The following is a 5,925-nucleotide window of genomic DNA, read 5'->3' as shown; positions in this document are numbered from 1 at the left end:
TTACAGAATTTAAAAAAAAAAGACAACTAAGATACTGGATAACAATACCATGTCAAGTGAGATGAGATGACCAGAGTTTAAGGCATTTATGTTAATTGGAAAGAGAGTTAAGATACAGGTTAATAATAGTAATCACTAGCAACTGTTTATTTATAATGTGCCAGGTATATGTACCAATTCATTTAACCCTCATAACAACCTTATGAGTTAGATGCTATTGTTATCCTCAGCTCACAGATGGTTTAAATAATTTACCCGAGGTCACACAGCTAGTAAGCAAAGGCATGGAATTGTGGCTGCAATTCATCCATCCATCCATCCATCCTTTGGAGCGGGTGAAGCGCACTTCCGGTGGAGGCTGGGGAGCCGAGCCAGAGCCCTGGCCAGTGGCCTGACTGTTGTTGCTGCAGGATTTGCAGGCCATTATGTTCTGCCAGCCAGGAACCATATGGAGCCCCAAGCAAAATAAGTTTTTCAAAGTCTACCAAAATCTGCCTTCCATGCTGGCTACTATGTAGGCGGGTTTGCACCCAAAATGACAAAACGAGAAGCAGCATTATTACTAGGTATAAGCCCTCCTGCCAATAAAGGAAAAATAAGAGATGCTCATCGATGAAGTATGCTTTAAATCACCCAGACAAGGGAGGAGCTCCTTATACAGCAGCCAAAATCCATAAAGCTAAAGATTTATTAGAAGGTCAAGCTAAAAAATGAAGTAAGTGTGTGATGAATCTTAAGTTCTTGTTAGTTTATGTATACGAGTGCCAGCTTTTTATAATAAAATGCCTCAAAGCTACAAAAAGAAAAGTGTAGGAAAAGAACAAATAAAAAGCACAATGTAAGGGGCGCCTGGATGGCTCGATCGGTTAAGCATCTGCCCTCAGCTCAGGTCATGATCCCAGGGTCCTGGGATCCAGCCCCGCATCGGGCTCCCCGCTCAGTGGGAGTCAGCTTCTCCCTCTCCCTCCACAGCATCCCCTGCTCGTGCTCTCTCGCTCTCTCTCTTGCTCTTTCTCTCAAATAAATAAAAAGTAAAATCTTTAAAAAAACACAATGTAAGATCGAAGAAATAAAACCAAATCAGACAACAAAATAAATAAAAGTAGATTAAGTTTGTCAGTTAAAAGAAATCGTGACATTGGATTTTTACCCATCGGTAGGCTTCTTATACATATAGGGGCACCTGGGTGGCTCAGTTGGTTAAACAATCCGACTCTTGATTTCAGCTCAGGGCAGGATCTCAGGGTCCTGGGATGGAGCCCTGAGTCAGGCTCTGCACTCAGCAGGGGTCTGCTTGGGGACTCTCTCTCTCTCCCTCTGCACCCCCATGCGTGCACGCTCTCTCTCTCTCTCTCAAATGAATAAATAAATCTTTTTTAAAAACAGAGACATATAAAACATGAGGACACAGAAAAAATGAAAATAAAAGGATAGAAAAATATATAGTAGGCAAATACTAATCAAAAGAAAGCTACATTAATAGCAGACCAAAAAATAATGAAAAATATTTTCAGCAATCAAAACAATCCTTATGCAATAATGAGAGTTTCAACTCACCCACAAAATATTAAAATTCTTAACTTGTATGCATTTAATAGGATAGCTTCAAAATATGCATAGCAAAAATGAAAGCATTACAAGGAGAAAGAGATAAATCCACTATCATAATGGGAGATTTTAACAAATTTTTTGCAAATTGTTAATTGATCAAAAAGACAAAAATATTTAGTAAGCATAAAGAAGATTTGAATAATTCAATTATAAGCTTAATTTAATGGCATGTAAAAATGTCACACTGGTACCTGAAAAATAATAAAACTGCTACATATCAAATCTTATTTTAATATCACTCCTATTAAAGTCTGTGTACCTTATGTGTTATACCTCAATTTTTTTAAAGTTTTTTTTTTTATTTATTCATTTGAGACACAGATACAGAGAGAGAGAGAGCATGAGCAGGGGGAGAGGCAGAGGGAGAGGGAGAGGGAGAAGCAGGCTTCCCACTGAACAGGGAGCCCGATGTGGGGCTCGATCCCAGGACCCTGGGATCATGACCTGAGCCGAAGGCAGACTGAGCCACCCAGGCGCCCCCCACAACTCATTTTGAGGGCAGTTTGAAAAAGGAAAACTCTAGGCCAACCTGTATCCTAATATATCATAATGAAATATTTTTAGGCAAGTCACCACATTAAGAGGGTAAAAGATAAAAACCATATGATTGACTGATAAATGCAAAAAAAAAATCATTTGGTAAAACTTAAAATCATCTATAATAGCAAGAATTTTTACAAAACTAGGAATAAAGACAATTTTCCTAAGAAACCATTTCTACCAAACAATATACTTTTACCTGTAATTGTGACATGTTAAAAGTAGTCCCTTTAAAATAAAGAACAAGACAAATAAGCTCACCATCAGTACGTCTGTCATCATTATATTAATAAAGCCAACACAGTAAAACAAGAAACAGAAATAAAAGTTTAAGAATTTGAAGAGAAAAACAAAACTGACACCATTTTATGATTATAATTGCTCTCATATTAAGCCGATAAGAACAGATACTATGCTTGATCTTAGCCAAAGACCAAAAAGCCCTTATAAAAAACAAGCAAACCAAAACTACAGGTAAAAATTATTAGAATCTGTAAGAAATTAACAAGATGGTTAGATTTAAGATCAATGTATTAAAGTTGCATTTCTCCAGCACAGCAGCAAGCAATTAGAAAACAATTTATTTTTTTAAACATAACTTCAAAAAAATATCTTTAATGATAACAACAAAAATCACGGTACCCAGGAATACATCTGGCAAAATATGTATGAAAATTTTATGGCGAAAACTAGAAAATTTCATGAAATACTTGAAAGATCTTTAAAAATGTAGAAATATACTATATTTGCTGATAGGAAAATGCAATATGATTAAGATCAGAGTCTCCTCTGAGGGGCGCCTGGGTGGCTCAGTTGTTAAGCGTCTGCCTTCGGCTCAGGTCATGATCTCAGGGTCCTGGGATCGAGCCCCGTGTCGGGCTCCCTGCTCAGCAGGAGGCCTGCTTCTCCCTCTCCCCCGCCCCCTGCTTGTGTTCCCTCTCTCGCTGGGTCTCTCTCTGTCAAATAAATAAATAAAACCTTTTTAAAAATTTTTTTAAAAATTAAGAAGATAAGATCAGATTCTCCTCAAATTGTACAATGAAATGCCCACCAAAAATTTCATCAGGGCTTTCTGAGGAACTTGACTAGGTGATTCTAAATTTTTGTGAAGACACAGGGCGCCTGGCTGGCTCAGTCAGTACAGCATGAGACTCTTTTTTTTTTTTTTAAGATTTTATTTATTTATTCATGAGAGACAGAGAGAGAGAGAGGCAGAGGGAGAAGCAGGCTCCCCGCGGAGCAGGAAGCCCAATGCGGGACTCGATCCCAGGACCCTGGGATCATGACCTGAGCCGAAGGCAGACGCTTAACCGACTGAGCCACCCAGGCATCCCCAGCATGAGACTCTTGATCTCAGGCTAGTGAGTTCAAGCCCCACATTGGCCATGGAGCCTACTTAATATATATATATATATTATGATGTCAAGATGTCAAGAATAGCCACGCTGCTCCTGAAAAAGAACAAGGTAGAAAGACTTGCTCAATCAGATATTGATTTATTATATAACTATAATAATTGAGGGGTGTCTGGGGTGGTTCGGTCAGTTAAGTGTCTCCCTTCCACTCAGGTCATGATCCCGGGGTCCTGGGATCGGGCCCTGAGTCAGGCTCCTTGTTCAGTGGGGAGTCTGCTTCTCCTTCTCCTCTCCCTCTGCTGCTCCCCCCTGCTTGTGCTCTCTCTCTTATCTCTCTCAAATAAATAAATAATTTTTTTAAAAAACTACAGTAATTGAGATAGACCAACCAATGAAGCAAAATAGAAAGGCTAGAAGTATCTAAATGCATTTTTGGGGGGCGCCTGGGTGGCTCAGTCATTAAGCATCTGCCTTCGGCTCAGGTCATGATCCCGGGGTCCTGGGATCGAGTCCCATGTTGGGCTCCCTGCTCCGCAGGAAGCCTGCTTCTCCCTCTCCCACTCCCACTGCTTGTGTTCCTGCTCTTGTTGTCTCTGTCTCTGTCAAATAAATAAATAAAATCTTTAAAAATAAAAAATAAATGCATTTTTTTGAAAATTGAAATAAGAAATGGCATGATGGATCAGTTGAAAAAGTATGTGCTAGTCAGTAAATGGTGCTGGAACATTTGGTTGTTGTGGGGAGATAATTCTACATGAGAGTGGTGTTTCTGCACATCTTGTGAGCAGAGACACTAACTGCCTTTATTCCAGGTTGTCCTTTCAAGACTCTTTGTGTAGCAAACAGCCTGGGAAGATAGAGACAGGGCCTCCTTCTAGAGCAAAGAGTAGGTTTGTTTATCGTTCCGTAATAAAGACAAAGTCAGCCTGGCTCACTGCCCATTATAAAAGATTCAGGGTCACTGAGGCTCAGGGTTCCTCTTCTGTAATAAACCCATTACAAGTATCACCGAGCCCTCTTCTTATGGCCTTCTGGGAATGCGGCAAAGGGAACCACCGCCGGCAAGCTGCTTGCCTAGTTGAGGACGATGAAGTCCTTTGTCTCTGACCGGGAGTCTCGTATATTCTGCCGACATCCAGAGATTGGGGCAGGCCAGCTTCTTAGTCTGCCAGTAGGATTAAGATCACAGTGCTTCAGTTATCCACTTGAGAAAAAAAAGGAAATGAGACATCTGACTCACATTGTACACAAAAATCTACTCCAGATGAATTAAGGACTTAATTGTGAAAGGCAAAAATTTAATTTTTGGAAGAAAATATGGATAATCTCAGAAAGGGGAAGGATTTATTGAATAAAAAACAAAAATCATAAAGGAAATCATTGATAAATTCAAGTAGACTGAAATAAAAGACTTCTGTTCAACAAAATATTCCATAAAGAAAACTAAAAACCACAAATTAGGAGACGATGTTTATTAAATACATTACTAATAAAGGTTAACAATACGGAATATATAGAGAACTCTTAAAAATCAATTTCCTGGGGCAGCTGGGTGGATCTGTCGGTTAAGTGGCTGACTCTTGATTTTGGCTCAGGTCATGATCTCAGGGCCCGGGGATTGGCCTGCGCATCGGGCAGGCTCTGTGCTCAGCAGGGAGTCTGCTTTAGGATTCTCTCTCTCCCTCTGCCCCTCCGCCCACTTGCTCTCTCTGTCTCTAAAATAAATAAATTTTTTTTAAAAAATCAATTTCCTAAAAGTCAAAAAAAAAAAAAAAGGAAAAATGACAAAAGGTATGTACAGGAATTTAACAAAAAAGAAAGCATGGGGGCGTCTGGCTGGCTCAATCGGAAAAGTGGGTGTAGAAAGTACTTAAAAATAAAATCTTTAAACACACACACACACACACAAATGGCAAACAACTGACAAGATATTCAACTGGTAATCAAAAAATGCAAATTAATTTCAAGTGATAATATTCATTTTACTGCCATAAATTACAAATCTGACTGTACTAAGCATTAGCACGGCTGTGCAAAGCGGGGTGTCTTATACTATTGGTGAGAGTAAAATCTGGTATAATCACTTTGAAAAACAACTTGGCATTGTCTTGCAAAATTGAACATTATTGTTTTTTGTTTGGCTTTTTTTTAACATTTTTTCTTTTCCTTTTGTTTTTTAAATAGGTAATACCTTTCTTTCTTTCTTTCTTTCTTTCGAGTAATCTCTGTGCCCAATGTGGGGCTTGAACTCACAACCCAAAGAACAAGAGTCATGTGCTCTATCACCTGAGCCAGCCAAGCACCCCAAAACTGAACATTTGTCTACACTAAATTCATCAATTGTATTCCTAGCTTTATATGCTGGAGAAATTATTGTACAGAAACACCAAAAAAAAAACACTCATCAATAGAGAATAGA

General features: G+C 39.1%; 1 pseudogene; it reads left to right on the top strand.

Moving 5' to 3' along the window:
- Positions 1-714, top strand: part of LOC144379700 (mitochondrial import inner membrane translocase subunit TIM14 pseudogene) — a 1,887-nt pseudogene extending 1,173 nt beyond the window's left edge.
- The last annotated feature ends 5,211 nt before the right edge of the window (positions 715-5,925 follow it).

The sequence above is a fragment of the Halichoerus grypus genome, chromosome 12, assembly GCF_964656455.1.
Source record: "Halichoerus grypus chromosome 12, mHalGry1.hap1.1, whole genome shotgun sequence".
Taxonomy (NCBI): Eukaryota; Metazoa; Chordata; class Mammalia; order Carnivora; family Phocidae; genus Halichoerus; species Halichoerus grypus.
This window is presented reverse-complemented; position numbering and strand designations above follow the sequence as displayed.